This window comes from Camelus ferus, chromosome 7, assembly GCF_009834535.1.
Source record: "Camelus ferus isolate YT-003-E chromosome 7, BCGSAC_Cfer_1.0, whole genome shotgun sequence".
Lineage (NCBI taxonomy): Eukaryota > Metazoa > Chordata > Mammalia > Artiodactyla > Camelidae > Camelus > Camelus ferus.
The window spans coordinates 67,352,034-67,370,153 of record NC_045702.1 but is presented as its reverse complement, the minus strand read 5'-3'; the positions used below and the strand labels follow the sequence as shown (position 1 = coordinate 67,370,153).

The window sequence follows — 18,120 nt, the reverse complement described above, 5'->3', positions numbered from 1 at the left end:
TGGCTTATAGTTTCTAATTTTAAATGTATCTCAGTAAAAGGGTTAGATTAATTATTTTTAAACATAAATATCTTAAGAATTGTATTTTTGTATAAGATTCTTGTAGCTTTCCATCATTTTAAAGGAAAAGAAATGTAAATTTCCCCAAATAAAAGCCAAGGCCTTTTATGATTTGTTCCTTTCTTAAGTAATCAGGTTTATTTCCTGCCACTATTTCTGCCATTGTTTGGGTAAATCTGATTTAACTGTAGATGACTGAACGCTCCACAGTCTGGTAGCTGTGTCCTTTGCATCTTATTTTTCTCTGCTTGGCACATGCTTTATTGCCTTGCGAATTCTTAAAGATCCAGAGTAAATATCTCGTTTTTTTAGGAAATATTACCTTATATGTTCTTTTCTTACTTGTCTGTGTTGGATGTCCCTCTGCAATACTCCCTTATTTGCCTTTGCATACATAGCATTTAGTAAAGCTTTATGTTTTTGTATGCTTATCTTTCAGATTGACTAGGCAAACTTGTCAAAAATGAATGAAAATAGGAATCTTATTAGGGAACTCTAACTATGGGATTGACTGAATGTTGGCAACATCTACTTGGGCTGTATTGAACACCAGGAAGTGCTAATTTCCTTTGATAGATGAATCATTTGATGGATAAGCTAGTTAAGATCCAGGAAGTACATTAATAAGAATCAGAACCTTGAAGGCAAGGAGTAATGTGTGTATGTGGCTCAGAAGTATTGAACCAGAGAACCAAGGACAAAGGAAGAGGATGAGTTAAAGTTTCAAAATGTGTGTAAGGTTTATGAGAATTGACCCTTCTGTAGTGTACGTTTGACTGCCTTCTCTTAGCTAGTGCTCCAGAACAGTGATTGTTACCACGTGGCTAGAGACTTCTGTGTACCGTGTTTCTGACCATGACTGGGCACAACAATCAGTGTTTCAAGTGTTCCTTCTCTTGCCCTACCCACCATACTGCAAATCCAGACCTTTATGCTTCTTTTCTTAAATAGGTCCCTTGACCCAGATTATCAATTGCTCATTGTATTTAAAACAGTTTTGTTTGGCATCCTGATATTGTTCAGTTCATAACATCTTTGTACTGTGAGAAATTTAATGTTAGGAAAAATTGGGAAGACTGTTTAGAACACAGATATGACTAATAATCCTTCCTTCCAAATATCTGTTGATATGTGTCGTAAAGCATATATTGACGTTTGTAGCTTCAGAACCTACAGAATCATACATGGAAAACTAAATTTTTCTATTAAAACTTGAAAATACGATTTCTCTAACTTTAGTACCACAATTCTATTAGACTCAGATGATTCATCCATTAGCTTATAACTGGTAAATATGAGAAGGGCCGAAGAAAAACTTGTGTGCCAAATAAACTTTTCAGTGGGCAAGAATTTATAAATGCCAGATCACTTTATTAGAGGCTTAATATCATAATATCAGTTAATTGTCTACTATATGTATCATGAATAAAATGACAGTTCAGTTTGAACCATGGCAATAATTTTATAGATTTCCAATTTATTTTTAAGGTAAATATTTCACCATCTTTGTCTTACACAATAGAGGTTAGGATGATGCTTTTTAAAATATTTATTCCAGTCAAATAAAATATAAATCCTGTGGTTTTAAAAAGCTTTTGAATAAGTCTTAGAACAGCAGATCACCCTCCCCCCTCTTTTTTTTAAACAGAAAATGCCATCAATATCACTGGAAATGTGATGAATATTATAAGTGTTCTGATATTTTATTTTTTATAATATGCATTCATGTATTTCTAGAAGCCTTTGATGTGTGGACAGTCTTCTAGGGGTTCCCAACAACCAGCATACCAACTTTGCTAGGCTGTCTTGTGAATGAGGCACCCCAATACTCCTTCCAAGGCTGGGAACTAATATTGTCTAAGTCCCTTCCTTGTATGAACAATCACTGGAGTTTACCAGTGGGAGGAAGTGAAGCAGAAGCCACACGTCTCAGGAGATGATGGTGGCCAGAGGCAGTACTTCCCAGACCTCTTGACAAGCTTCCACTCCACAGCTGTGCAACCTTCTCCATCTTCTCCTGTATTTCAGGCTGAAGTTCCTCATGGCTCTCTCTACTATCTTCTCATTACTATCACTCCCACAGTTCCTCCTTCAGCTCTTCCCACATATGTGTAAACCCTGATTCTTTTATGAAACTGCTTTTTCTCTCTAATACCTTCTAGCTAGTCTCTTTACCTGGCTGAACCCAGATGATACATCATTAAAAGAAGAGTCATCCTTCATCTCACTGGGATATTCTTCATGGATGAAAGGATGGGAAGCTTGGTAGGACACACATGGAGTTTTGAGGGAGTACAGGATCAGCCACATGTCAGCCGGATCAGTCAAATCAATCCTTTGGGTAAAACAGAAAACAGTCAGTGCTAAGAGCGTCCTTTATTCGTGTAACAGCTAGAATTTCAAGGAAAGACATTCCAAAAATGATCTATTCCAACATCTAAAGCTTTAACTATAAATATGGAAAGCTATAAATATGGAAAGTGACTTCATTTGAGGTAATTAAGTAACTTTTTTCAGGTCCCTCAGTAGGTGAATGGTAGTCCTGGGACTAGAAGAGGTGATTATCTCTGTGCTTGAGCAGTTTACACTCTATTAACTATGATTTAGTCAGAATGGTACTTCCTGTTTATGAGTTAATAGCTCAGGGGTGGTGCACACACGTGCATTAATGAATAAATACACTATATATAATTAATATATAAATTAATATTTTATATATATATATATATGTCTAATTTAAATGCTTGACTTTGCTAGAGAACTAGCTGTGATTGGAAAACTAGTAACTTACTTCCAGTTCTTTACGTTCTCAGAGGCAAGAGCTTTTTCTACTGCATATAGGTTATCTGTACTAAGAGTTCACATTGGCAAAAATTCAGAAAGATTATCAAAAATACAACTATTTTAATTTAATATATACCTTATTTGTTGGGAGCACCGATGGGGACCTCCAGGTTTGATGGTTCACTAGAAGAGCTCACGGGATCCAAATAGTCTTGTTCACAGCTGATTTATTAAAGTGAAAGAACACAAAGGATGGGGGTGAGTATAGCTCAGTGGTAGAGCACGTGCTTAGTATGCATGAGGTCCTGGGTTCAATCACTTGTACCTCCATTAAGAAAAAAACTAGAAAATGAAAACGAATATATGTATGTATATGCATGACTGGGACATTGTTCTGTACACCAGAAATTGACCCATTGTAACTGATGGTACTTCAATTAAAAAAGAAAAAAGCCGAATTACCCTCACCCCCAAAATAATCCAAAGTATAACTGACAATGGGATAAGCCTCATGGGGTGAAGTGTGGGGGGAAAATAGGAACTAGTTTCCAAAGATTTTCTCCCAGTGAAGTACATGTGAAGACATACCTATTCACCCTGGTAACAAGTTGTGAGCACACTATATAGTTCTAGAGCGCAGTGCCCAGAGTTTTTATTGGAGGCTGGTCACATAGGCATCTCTGCTGGCAAGGACTCAAATTCCAGACTCCCAGAAGGAAAGAAGGTATTCAGCATATACTATATGGTTTGTTCAAAGAGTTTAGGCACAGCAAGTCACTCTTATCAATTAATGTTGAGGGCCCTCCCCAAATCCTAGTTCCCAAATGCCAGCCAAGGGCCGATCATGTAAGCAGTCCTTCCAAAGGTCAGCAGTCAGACCTTATACATTAATTCTTTTCTGCACATCTAACACTGATAACTTCATTGAAAATGTAACTGAAAGATGACAAAAGCTCTTGCCATTAGTGTTAGGACCTAAAGTTCAGCCAATCCCTTTTAGTTTAGGAATGTTTAGGAGAAAAAATAATGCTTTTCTCCTTCTAGGATTTGATGAAATCACTGTCTGTATAAAATAGCTGAAGGGCAAATGCTTTAGCAGATTTTTCCCAGCTTGATAGACATTGGCTTCACAGTTGATTTTCCAATTTTCTGCACTCACTGAGACAGTATGACTTGACTTACAGTATTGCATTCTGGTTATTTTTTGGTTTCTTGGGTTTTAAGTTTTTTAAATTATTTTTTTGCTCTTGTGAAAACAGAAAATGACGTATATCAATGTTATAGCTTGCTTTATAGACACTTTTAAAACCAAAAACACAGTGTGCCCTCTTTTCCACACCTGCTCAGCAGTTAGGTATTTCCTCCTCCAGTACATGCAGCTGTCTGAATGTGTTTCTGTGATAATATATTATGTTGTTACGTGAAAATTCATTATGGTGTATGCATCTCCCCCTACCCTCAAGCTGTGAGTTTCTCAAAGATCATGACTGGATCTAGAATTAGTTCAAATAGTAGCTACTATCAGCTGTTCAAAAACATTTATTTTCTAATGAGTAAATTTTTTCTGAACATATCTGTTTGTACTGAAGTAATGGCTAATAGAATGAATAACAGTCATTAGAAAAACAATAAATCAGGCCTTGTAAACCTAAAATAAAATTAAGGAGACAAGATATAAAATAGACAACAGACTAAATGAAATATTGCATATATCCAGTGTGCCTTTTGGGTTTCTTCCTGCATAATTTATTTAAAAAGCTTTTAGGAGAGTCATTTTCTTATTAGCAAATGACTATGATCTTTAGATATTTCAGGATCATTAGAAGTTGATGTTAGGGTGGCAGATTGAACATATGCTTGAAACATTTAAACTGTAAAAATTAAGAGAAAGTAAAATGATAACTTTCATAACCCCAACCACAAGAGAGATTATAGTGCAAATGACTTCTAAGTAAATTGTGGCAGAATTAAGTGGAGAAAAGGAAAATAATTCTCTCTTTCTCAAATTGGAAAACTGTTCTCTTTCCACCAAGAGCCAGGAAATCTTATATAAGCCCTCCTACAACAGCAGGCATTTAGATTCATACACTCCTTGGTATTTACGAGCAGCTGTAGCTAGCAGAACTGGAGGAGAGTTCTACCTCCTGGAGTTTTTGAATTTGCAAAGATCTGTGCATAACAAATGGGAACAGAAATAACTAGAGCTATGAAATGGACTTGATGAAAACAGTTCTTAAAATCGGTACTTGAATCAATTTCAACCCTGGAGACTGAGCATTCTCCGCATTTACAATGATGGTCTTCACACAAGGACAGGACCATTTGGTAAGACAGTTAATTGAATGCATCAAAATAAGGGATATGACAAAACTAGAGAAATGGGACAACAAATTATCTATTTCCCTAAGGATTCCCTGGCTGAAGGCTTTTATCAGCATCCAGCATGGAATTTTGTAATAAATGTCAAAATGCCACTGTAATTATATGTATTTACGTTCACTTAAAAATTAGTATCCATTAACTCTTTTTTTCCCCAAACTATACTGCTACTGCTATCTGCCCAAATCCATCAGTCTTTCAATCTTTTACCCCAGGTTTACTGACGTGATAACTGACATGTAACATTGTGTAAGTTTAAGGCGTACAATGTGATGTATTGAAAAATGATTGCCACAGTAGGGTTAGCTAACACATCTGTAACCTTAGTTAATTACATCTGTGTGTGTGTGGTGAGAATATTTAAGATCTACTCTCTGAGCAACTTTCAAGTGTATAATATAGTATTGTTGACAGTACTCACCATAACGTACATTAGATCCCCTGAACATATTTATCTTATAACTGGAAGTGTATACACTTTGACTAACACCTTCTATTCCCTGCACCCAGAGATCAAACAGTATTTGTCTTTCTCTGACTTAATCACTAGCACAATGGTATCAAGTTTCATCCATGGCATTGCAAATAGTAGGATTTACTTCTTTCTCATGGCTGAATAACACTCCTTTGCATATATGTGAATCTTTATTCATTCATCGTAGATAGAACTTAGGTTGCTTCCATGTCTTGGCTATTCTGAATAATGTGGTCATGAACAAGGGGTGCAGGTATCTCTTCAAGATGAGTGATTTCATTTCCTTTGGATAGACACCAATGAGCAGAGCTGCTGGATCATATGGTAGCTGTATTTTTAATATTTTGAGGAACCTCTATACTGTTTTACATAGAAGCTGTACCAATTTACATTCCCACCAATAGTGTACAAGGGTTCTCTCTTCTCTATATCCTTGCTAACAGTTAATCTCTTGTCTTTTTGATAATAGCCATCCTAACAGGTGTAATAGTAACTTGTGGTTTTGATAAACCTTTCCCTGATGATTAATGCTATTGAATAACTTTTCATGAACCTGTTGACCATATGTATGTCTTCTTTGAAGAAGATTCAAAGATCTTTTGTATTCAGATCTTTTGCCCATATTTTAATTGAATTTTGGTTTTTTGTTTTGTTTTGCTATTGAGTTGTGTGAGTTTATTTTGTATTTTGGGTGTTAACCTCTGATAGGATATACAGTTTTCAAATATTTTCTCCCTTTTTGTAGGTTGCCTTTCTTTTTTTTTTTTATTATTATTGCTTGTTTCTTTTGCTTTTTCGTTTGATGTAGTCCAACTTGTTTATTTTTGATTTTGTTTCTTGTATTTTTGGTGTCATACCCAAAAAATCATTGTTAAGACCAATGTCACAAAAGATTTTCCCCATGTGTTTTTCAAGGAGTTTTATGGTTTCAGTTCTTACATTGGTCTTATTTAATTTTGAGTTAATTTTTGTGCATAGTATAAGACAGGGGTCCAATTCATTCATTTGCATGTTGATATCCAGTTTTCCCAGTACCATTTGTTGAATAGACTACCCTTTCCCCATTAAGTGTTCTTGACTCCTTTGCCAAATAGGAGTTGACATGAACTCTTTAATTTTATTTATCTCTACATGCTTAAACACATCTTTGTCTGTTTTCTTATAAAAACCCAGGTATAAGCAATGTGTTTCCTTTCACTTAAAGGTTATTTTTATTTTCTTCAGTATATTTGGGATAAGGGAAACTTTTCTTATATTGCTCTGGACTTAATCACATGGTAGCTGTTCCTCCTCTGGTCATTGGAACCATGACCACTGTTTACTCCCAGGCCTTTCGTCTAGGAGTTCCTGGATTCTGGTACTCCTGATATGATGTCACAACACATTCTTGGGCCTTAGAGGGGTGGAAATAGGGGTAGACCAAAAGTCTCAGTAGGTCATCTTCCCCTGCCTCCTTTATTTTTAAAGTGGTTTATTCATTCACATGTTTAACTTTAAAAAAAAATGTCTACAAACTAGTAGAAATGAAAGGGTTATATTAAAAAGCAACAACTTTCTGCTGGACTCCTTCACTACCCCCTCACTTCACTCTGAGGATTGTTTTTTTTATTTTTTGAAGTAGCTGCACCTAAATCTCTTTAAAAATGTGTTTATAGCACTACTCCTTAAGTCATCTCATTCTGATTTCTCTGCTTTGGCTGCGCTGGATGAGGAGCCAGCTCACCTACGTTATTACCCTTTCCCTGGAGCTCCTTCCTGCACAGTTAAGCCTTTACTTTTTACTCACTTTTCCGTTAGTTTCATATGTTTGAATATTTATAGTATATTTTTATTTCCTATAAAATCAACTGTAAACAAGATTGTTTTATGCTTCTTAGCCCATTTGTCTGCTGTTACAAAATGCCATAAACTGGCTGGCTTCTAAACAGCAGTATTTTATTTCTCAGACTTCTGGATGCTGGGAAGTCCAAGATCAAGGCATCAGTAGGCTTAGTGTCTGCTGAGAGCCCCCTTTGTGGTTCATGGATGGCCAGCTTCTCCTGGTGTCTTCACATGGTGGGAGAGGCAGGGGAGCTCTCTGAAGCCTCTTTCATAAGGATACTAATCCCATTCATGAGGATTCCAGCCTTGTGACCTAATTCTGTCCCAATCAGCCCACCTTCTAATATCATCACCTTGGAGGATAGGTTTCAACATATGAATTTGGGGGCGAGGGGGTGCAAACATTTAGATGATAGCAGCTTTATTCCAGGAAACAAGGATATTAGAATTATTTTCCTATAGTTTTGCTTTCCTTGTCTTGCCATTTATTAAATTCTAAGTTCAGTAAGATTTCCATTCTCTTTTAAAACAATATGAAATCTTGTCTTATGTCTGTGCTGATTCTAAAATTCTAAAATTAACAAAAATTGTCTAACCAAATATGTCTATGCCAAAATCAGGTGCAGCTGAACCAAATGATGTACTACGATAAATAGGTGAAAGGTGGCCACACATTTTCTTTTCCACATTCTTTTCATTGACAATGGGGTTGCAGACTCTTTTGCTTGAATCTATCTGGGCTCTGTGACTGTTTTGACTAATACAACATGGTAGCAGTCATGCAGTGCCAGTTGCTAGGCCCAGAATTTAAGAGATGGCAGCTTCCATTTCTGTGTCTTAGAAGACCATCTGGGACCCCTCAGGCACCATGGAAGCATTTCCCAAGGCTTCAGTGCTGAGAAGAGAGTACATGTAAGCACCTGTTTGACAGTCACAGTGGGATCTGCACTTTCATCTATTTCTTCTAAAGTAATAGATTTACGAGAGATTGGGTCTTGTACCCTTTACCCCAGCTCATCCACCGTCTGAGTATGAATGAATGACCTCAGTTGCTGTCACATGGAATAGCTGAATAATCCAGCTACACAATGTTCATATTCCTAACCTATAAAATTGTGTGATTTAATACAATAGTTGTAAGTCACCACATTTCAGAATTTTTTTCCTTATGCTTAAAAGACTACTAGGAGAGTATTGCATTTGCTCCTATGTTCAAGATTTTTATTTTCCCCAAAATTTGTATTGGATTTTTCTTTTTCACTTGTAAAATTTGTCTAAATATATCATTGATTATTTTCAAGTGATACATCATTCCACCATTCTCAGGATTCCTCTTAACCTCTGGATATCTCCTTCCACATGCTCACCATCTTCTATAACCTGTCATGATTGATTTTTAGATCTGATACAAATCTGTTGTCTTGGGACCTCCCTTTGCTGCTCTGTTTAAATGAAGTCAGAATTTCCTAAATCCCCTATCTTCCACTTTCATGTTTTACTTGCTTTGATGGGAGTATGTTCATGAGGAAGTTGCTAAGAGAGAATGCTTCAGAGGGAAATGTTCTTTCTCCTTGCATACTGAATGTATTTTTGGCTATTGCCCATGACTAAATGGATTTAGAATTTAAGATTCAAATATATTTTTCTCTGATCTTTGAAATACTTTATTCATTGTATTCTAAAATACTGCATGTATTTTATATGAGAAAATCAATGTTAGTTTTATTCTAATTCCTTCCAGATAATCTCTTTTGTGCCTGAGGTGTTTCTTTTCATTCCGTGCACTAGACTATTTATAGCAAGTGAATTCTAGCAAGTGAAGTGGTTTGCTGATACATTTAAGTAATAGATTAAAGGGGGAAAATGGATCCCTGTTACTCTTTTTCTCAATTTGTTTTTGTTTCTCTCAAAGTATAGGAATTTTTTTAAAATAGTATTTGAAATAATTAGTATTAAGGGTCTGCTGCTAGTGGATGACTCATCTAGGTAGTGGCTGCTTTGAAAGAGACTCATTAAAAAGTAGAAATAAAGAACAATGGCACAGGCTATCCCATTAACATCATTACACACAGTTAGCTGCTGTCTACCCTGGTTAAAATCAAGACACTTCATTCTTTAAATACACCATCTTGTTTCATTAGGCAGCATGGTGCCTTCTCAGAAGAGACCGTGTGTTGTCTCTGAGTGACTTAGGGGATCATTAGAAGGACTGTGAGCAATGACAGATTTACATCTTAGGTTTTAAAAACTATTGATCACTTTTTTGCATCATCAATAATAATCTTATGTTCAACTTTTTCCCCTCATTTCTGTTATCAAATGTTTGCTTCTCCCTCAGAACTCAGTTGAGAGAGCTTAGTAGTGTTGCGTGAAGGTCCTCCATTTGTGCAGGCTTAGAATTTTGGAGCTGAATACCACTCTGAGTTTCAGACTTTAAATGACAGTAATGCAAAAGAGAAAAGGAAAAATTTAAATAAAATTAATTGAAATGAGAGATTTAGAGGATTTCAGTTTCAAACAGATGTTGGTACCACAGGCAAAAATAACAATAATTAGCCAAGACACATAAAAATAGAACCAATAAATAAATCTCTAACATGAATATTAAAGATCTTCCTAGGTCTCTTCCTTGGATTCAAAAAGGCCTAATGCTTGTAAAGCTCCCCCACCACCTATGTATACACCACCCCTGGCCCCCAGGCAGAGGTTATCAGTGAGGTGTTGGTGCCTCTAGGCCTTCAGTAGGTCTTCAGATCGTACCCTGACACTTGAGGTCACAGAGGTTTCAATTCACTCTAAAGACATTTTTTAATATACTTGAAATACCCCATCAAGTGTAGTGACTGTTTTAACAGCTAATACGAAAACCAAAGTGACTTTTTTAGCACATATGTCTTTTCCAGCAAAATGAAGGACACAAAATCTCCACAAGCAGAAACTATTTGGCACAGGAAAAAAGGAGGCCCTAAAAATGTGTCAAATGATATTACTAAAGTAATAAATACTTTTAGAAACAATCTTACCAGGCTGTAAATAGTGATTGAAAGCTATACATTCACATCTGTAGTCAAAGTGAATTGACATAGTACTTGTAATTACAACAAGATACTTCTGCCTGCCTCTCACTCCCATTACTCTGAACCCATGTGATCAGGCTTGTCTAGGGTCAGTTTGTACTTTCCTTACATCTCTTCCATTTCAGTGTAAGTTCATATTAATTATCCCTGCATACCCAGGACTTAAATACTGGATTTACATAGTCAGCATCAATAAATGTTAGTTGGATTGAATTGTACTTAGTATGTAATTATCAGCTTTAAGGATGTGGACCTTATACATCGAACCTTTTGGGTGAAGGATGGAATTATATTGATTCTCTTGACTGAAAGCAGTTGCACTCACGTATTTCAACTAATTGATTGAGATTTCAAAAGTTTCTGGCAAATGATGATTAGCCAATCTGTTTCTTGCAATTATTCTCTTTTCATCCATGTAACAGTTCCAGTCGCTGACAGGTTCTATCCCTGTTTCAAGATATTGTATCTGTACAGTAATTGTATGTTGCATCCAATAGTGCCATAAATATATATTTATTATGTGTATAAAACTAATGAATTTTTATATTGCTAAATAATCCTTGAATGGATAATCAGAATAATTTATCTAAGTCATTTTTAATATTATTTCAGTATATTTAATTGCTCAACAAAATGATTTCATAAAGGAAAACACTTAACTATTTCTGTACAGTTTAATATTCATTTGCATGAAAAACAAACTATTCTCATTTGCTTTTATTAGGAGTTTTTATTATTTTTATATGTATTCTTATATATATTATTATTATAGATTCTTATGTAAAAGTAGTTTTATATTTTAAGGTATTGAAAGCATTTCAAAAATAAAGCTCTTTCATCATATATATTTCAGAAATATAGTGGAAACTAAAGTTTGACTTGTACTAGAACATCTCCTGAAAGAGATTCAACTAAAGAAAATCGAAGACCACTGAGTCAGAAAACAAAGACTAGGTACAGCTTACAGAAGTTGAGGGTAGGTTTTAGTGTCACATGTATCTTAGCTTAAAATCTCTTTCTTGCTATTTTAGGCTGTTTGCACCTCTATCTCCATCATTCTACAAAGTGGATCATATGGTCATCATGTTGACTGATTCCCCAGAATCAGTTTCTAGGCTAGAGAGCTTCTTTCCGCTAGTCCATGGTTTTAACTTGCAGAATCTGATGATTTTAGGAAGCTGGCCCTATCTTCTTTCTAAAGATAGACATCTAAAGACAGAGCCTGAGCCAATTAGTGCAGCCCATCTCCAATCTAAGTTTATGGCTTAATCTACTCATCCCAGAGTGAAACTCAGCAGCTTGGCTTGATGTGTGGGAGCAAAAAGCACTGCTGTTTTCTGTAGATAGAGCGACCCCCATTATCACTGCGGATGTCTGTTGTTCTTTGAGCCTCCCTGAAAAGTCCCTGGAAAGGGGCAGAGCTCAGAAAATCCCAGTGGGTAATTTAGAGCTTTGATGTCACTGTGATCAGACTCTGGTAAAGCCCGCCCTACTCATACTCTTTTCAGCTATGTGTACCAATAACTTTCCTTCATTGTTTCAGTGTATTTGAGATGAATTTTCATATATTTGCAGTATAAACACTTGAGTTAGCAAGAAAATAACCCTCCAGTTGTAAGGCTTAACAATACAGGTGGACAGTCCTCATCTAAATTCTCTGAGGAAAGGTGTGCTTTAAAATTCTTTTTTTTTTTTTCATTTTTAAACAGGGGATGTAGTGCACATACTATATAATAGCTAACACTGCCAGAGAGATCGGTGGCAGTAACCTGTAATCAAACTCAGTATTTCTGCAGTGAAACGTGTGGGAAATAACAATTAATGGATTCCCCCACCACCACCAAAAGACTACAAATTGCCTAGTTATTGTTCATCTCAGGCTCTCCTAAAATGTGAATTTTAAGAAAAATCTTGATGCATAGCTCTCTGGATTTTAGATTTGCAGTTAAGGACGAGTTCTTTATCTACACACACACACACACACACACACACACAAATACACACACGTAAGTAAATATAGGTGGATGTAAATGTTATGTCATAACCATAGTTTCTTATTTTCTTTATAAAAATCACTTTGTTAGTTCAGTTGTTCATGATACAGAATGCTTCTTTATGAATAAAATTTATAGTCAGATTATATCGTTGTCTTCATTATCATCATCTACAATATCAAAAAGATGGATTATAGTTTACTCTGCCCTGTTTCTAAAATGTACTTAGACTAAACTAAGAACAAAATGTGCTGGAATGTAAAAACTGTGTTTTGATCAGATATATTTTAGTTGGACTTTTTACCATTTCCCTCCTTCAACCCAAATCCTATTAAATACCAGGCTGACATTCATTATGATAAGTCACCCAGCTCTTGGCAAACATATGCTATGTCAGCAGTTTTGGTTCTGTTTCTGATGACTGATAAAAATGGCACAAGTTAGTTCTTGTTACAGACATTTTCAGCAAATGCAAAGTAAGATTTTTTTACTCTTGCAATAGCTATTTTCCCACGAGAATCATGAATTGTGCTAAAATAGATAAATTTAAACTTTTTCCTATGAAATGCATTGGCCATATTTTGGTATTTTATTCTGTGTATTAGGAAATGATACCTTCTGACACTTAATTGGGGACAAAGTTTTTAAAACATTTCTAAAACTTAATTTCATTAGGTATTCCCAATGATCATGCATTATTTTCATCATTGTTTTTTCATCTAAAAATATTAAATAAGGAAATAAGTGGCAGTATACTTTAAACATATTTTCTTCTAAATATAAATTTACATAGTATTTATAACCTAGGAAAAAGAAGTCTGCCCTAAAAGATTGTGGTTATCATTATTAATAAAATTGTGTTGTAAATATATAGTTTTTAAAAAAGACTTTCAGGGCACTATTCTAACCTAGCTTGATTTTTGCTTTTAAAATATAAATAATTTGTTTCTTATATGGTTTTGCCTTTAATTCAAGAGCTTTTATTCAGGTCTCTTCTCAAATATTTAGTATTCTGACTGTATCTGTCAGGACATAATTAAAAACCATGAATCCCAGTGTAGCTATTTTAAGAAGACATAAATTAGTTAAAATACCAAGAGGGTCCATCAAACCTCCTCCAGTGCTAGAGAGCCAGGCCAGCCATCCACAGACCAAGAACAATGACTACATTATGCCACTCGTCTGCCCTAGTGAACAGTCTGCTCCGGCTGCTCCTGAGCACAAGAGTGACAGCCCCTGGTATGGCACTGCCACTCAGACCTTGCACCTTGCTGCGCCTGTGCACTGCCTGTTTCTCCACCATGCTGGTGAAAATGGTTTCTGTTGCAGTGTCTCATTCCGGTCCCTCTCCTCCTAACCGACCTCCTGGGGGACGTGTGCAACCTGTGAAGCCTGTGTCACCTATTTGAGCCTGGTTTCAAGGGAGATGGGTATAGGTGGCTGACTTTCACTTTACAGAATATTCTTAAAATGGGTATTCCTAGAATTTAGAAAAGTGTTTAAAATTCCTGTATGACAAGAAAGCCTGGGCTATTTGGGTCAAAGTAATAAGATTTGAAAATAATTTACGTCTTTAAAAGACCTAAAAATCATGCTGTTAATGGTAGTGATGGTGGAAATAGCAGTACCGGGATAGAAGTATTCATTGTGATATGGCCACATGAGTGGATGGCAGTGCCATTACTGATGACAGGGAGGGTGTGTGCTGAAGGTCTTGTTCATGGGCTTCCTTGCTCTTACCTGAGGCATCAATATCTTGATCTTGAACAGTGATAAATTTGTCTTAGACATCAGCAACATAACAGTTGCTTTGACAGTAATGAAGGGTGGCGGCATTGTTCTTGATGGTCAATGGTAAAAGAGCCTCGGGTTTTGCAAGGAGCAAAAGCAAAAGTTGTCCGTAGGGAGGCCAGAATCACCTCAGAAGACAAGTATAAGTACATATTGAAGAGAGCTGTTTGTTGGTGAACTAATGGGACACCTCTGAGGGTGTAGTTCTAATAGTATTTGGAAGAAAATTGTGGGAAAGTTACAGTCCCTACCAAACAGCAAATGTTAAGATTGTATTTCAATCCCAAGATACATGAAGTCAGACATTCATATTGATGTCAATGTTTTGATGTGACTGCATTCTCATATTGTGAGGAAAACCACTACCAGTAAATCACAGAATCTAAATCTCCATATAATTTGGAAATGTTTAGGGTTTTCATATAGTTTATTGACCTTTAAATATTTGTAATAAAATTGAAATTTCATAAGGGAGGGAGCCCAATTTAGAGCTAAATGCAAAAGATTTAAATGTAGAACCATTCTGGAGGAAACAAAGTTCAGGGATGTGGAAAAGGACATCACTTCCTCCATTCGCCCCCACTTTCCAATACCAATCTCTCCCTCTCTCTGTCTCTCTCTCTCTGCCACTCTCTCTGTCACTCTCTTGCGCTCACCCTCTCTTTCCTTCTCACGAAATTTTCTGGGACACTTCTCAAGATCATCTGTAAAAAAAATTTTTTTAAATGACATAGCAGGCTAGAACTGGAGCCTTAAATATGTGAAATGTGATTAGGTAGAGAGGAATTGCATTTGTTCCGCGTGGATAGGACAGATTTAGAGATTCAAAGCTAGTGGGTATAAATTTCAACTTAATATAGAGAAGAACTTTATCACTTACAGAACTTTCTAAAAATGAAATAGGAACTTTTTGCGATTAATTCCCTGATCTCTGGAAACATTCCAAGCCCAGATAATCACTAACAGTATTTAAGGGGATTTAGACCTCAGAAGAGTGCTTGTCTTTAGGTTCTATCATTACATGAATTCATTGCCTATATCATCTGTGAAATGATTCTGCATTAACTCCCTGAATGAACGTCAGGTAAATTAGAAATGTATTTTGAAATGTTTCCATATATCTTACAAATTTTTAAATTCTCCACATGCTTTTTCCTTTCTTTTTTCATCACATGAAGACCTTTATTTGTTTAATACTCAACACCTTTAGAAATCATAATTCTTGTTTTCTAGATGCTTCTGAGACGAGTAAAGCGTAGGTGGAAGTAAATGGAAGTGCATTTTCCCAGGAACACTGCACTGCATAGGCGTGCTTTTCTTGTCTGAGAGACCTTCCAAAGGAAGGAGGTAAGAACATTTGTGAACAACATGAGATAAACTGAGTAGCACAGGATCATTAAAAGATAACATCAACTTAACTGATAAACCAATTCAGGAAACACTTTAATTCTGAAAGTAATAGATACAGAGTTGCCAGGTTACAAAAACACAGTGTCTTTCTTGTTTTTGGAAAACTTGAATGCTTTTTCTTCTGTGATTATGTTACATGGTTTTGCTTTAGGAAGAATTAAAAACTCTGGTTCCTTGAGTACATCATCTTGCACGACTATAGCACATCTCTTTCTCTGAGTTACTTTGAATGAAATACATTATGTAAAATATAAGAAGAAATATCATAACAACAAGATGGAAAATTTATCAGAGAAACGTATAATGGACCAAATTTTTACTTGTCCATATGTAGCTTTTACTGATTTAAGTTACAAATATCTAAGATTTTTATACTAATTTAAAAGATTTCCTCAAAGGTGTCTTCTTAATTCTGCCTTCAATTGAGCTTTATTTTATTAAAAATAAAGGTGATTGCAGTTAATGTTTTAACTCGATATCATTTGCTGTTTCTGAAAGCATGTATTTTTATAGACTTGAGGGTATTATAAGAAGAGATTTATGCTAAGAAACTAAGAAAATAATGATTAAAACTTCTTTAAAGAATGAAAACTCAACATCTATGAGAGTAGGATTGCTGTTTTAAATACTGATCTCCAAGTTACTTCTGCCAGTGGGCTATTAAGTTCTGGTATACTGGAGGTGTCGTGGAACAGGACAGTGGAGGCCAATTTTATTTTTAGTGGCATTTCCAATAAGAGAAACTAAAATAATCCTCTGATACTCACAGAAGCTTCTACTCTTACCCAGGAAATATGTCTTCTTGATAACACACAGATCTATAGGCTGAGCTTGAAAGTAAGTGGGAGAAAGAGAAGGAAGAAGATAGCTAATGTGGACAGAGTGTGTCGGAGAGTAACAGACTCTTCCATAGGATGGATTGCTCTCACCTTGACTCTCAGATCTGTAATGTGAACACCTGTAACCTAATCCTCAGGGCTTCTCGCTTGCCCGGGCACCTAGAGTCCAGGGTTTTCCTAGGCGAGCACGTGGAGGGAACAGCAGCCCCAGGCCTGTGCTAGAGGCTTGGAGCCCTGCCCCAGCAGGAGTCAGCACTTCCTCAATCTTTTAGAGGGTTCAATTTACTAATCTTGCAAAGGATTATTCAAAACATTTTTGAATGAAAGTAGTTACATCAAGTTGTTGTGTTCTGGAAATAAATGAGACTATTTTTTTTGACCTTACATTTCACCTTGAATACTGCATTTTAAGCTCTATTTATCCTAAGACTCTGAGGAACTTTAGGTAAGAGAGGGAAACATCTATTAACAATATTTATCAGGTACTTCTTGCCCTCTTATCAAAAACATGGTAAAGACTAAGCATATCAAATCCACAGATTTCTGGAAGCTTTTGGAATAGTTGCAGTGTGTTAAGTGGACCATTATAAGCAAGACAGGAAACTGTTAGAAATATGCAGAAATAAAAACAAAATCCATTGACTGACAGGGCTGTTATTAATCTAAACCTTTTAATAGAAAAGCAATTAAATCATTCCATAAAAGTAGTTTTTAAAATTCCTTTCCATGACTCAGATTCTTTAGTGAGATGCTTTCCATGATCTCCCTTGGTGATCCATTGTCAGAAACCTATGACAACATCCATTCATTTGAAAACATTTTCTTGTATTCACCTTGCTTTAGAGTTTATAGTTATCTTGCCACACTGCTCTGGCAAAAACCTGGTATTTGACGATTGAATCATACCCATTTTTAGAGTGCTAAGATTTTTATCTTTCAAATCTTCTAAGTTTGTCAATTTCCGACTTGTTTACAGATGATGAAGGTGAGCAATTAAAGGTCTAGATATTGTCATAAATACGTTGAATAACTAACCTACAATTTATATGCACTTTCACTAATGTATAGCAACTATTTACTACAACTTTAAATTTTATATTAAGGAAGTTTGATTTGGTTGCAAGTCATAGAAAACTACTTTGATTTAGGAAAAAGTGTATTCTGTTGGGAGAATACCTACTCTCAGACAAGACAAGAGCCATTAGAGAAGGCAGGAGCTAAAATCCTCTGAGGACCACTACAGTAAAAAGAGGTGGGATAGCAGGAGTATGATTATGTTCAAGTTTCACTCAGTCCATTTGTCTCTTCTTTCAAGCTTCAAATTTCATGAATTGCTACTCTGTTTGGACTCGTTTGGGTCAGATGTTTCTAGCTCCAGTTCTAATCAGTGCAGGACATAGAAGCTCAGATTTAGCTACTGGGAAGAACCATTACAAATCATATGCATGACTGAGACATTGCGCTGTACACCAGAAATTGACACATTACAA

At 35.8% G+C, this 18,120-nt stretch overlaps 1 long non-coding RNA gene across 1 annotated transcript in view; it reads left to right on the top strand.

Annotated features, from left to right (window-relative positions):
• Positions 1–15,771, top strand: part of LOC116665006 — a 62,453-nt gene extending 46,682 nt beyond the window's left edge. The window contains exon 3 of the long non-coding RNA XR_004321583.1: positions 15,615–15,771. This is a non-coding gene — a long non-coding RNA (uncharacterized LOC116665006). The remainder of the gene's footprint in view (positions 1–15,614) is intronic.
• Positions 15,772–18,120: the final 2,349 nt, after the last annotated feature.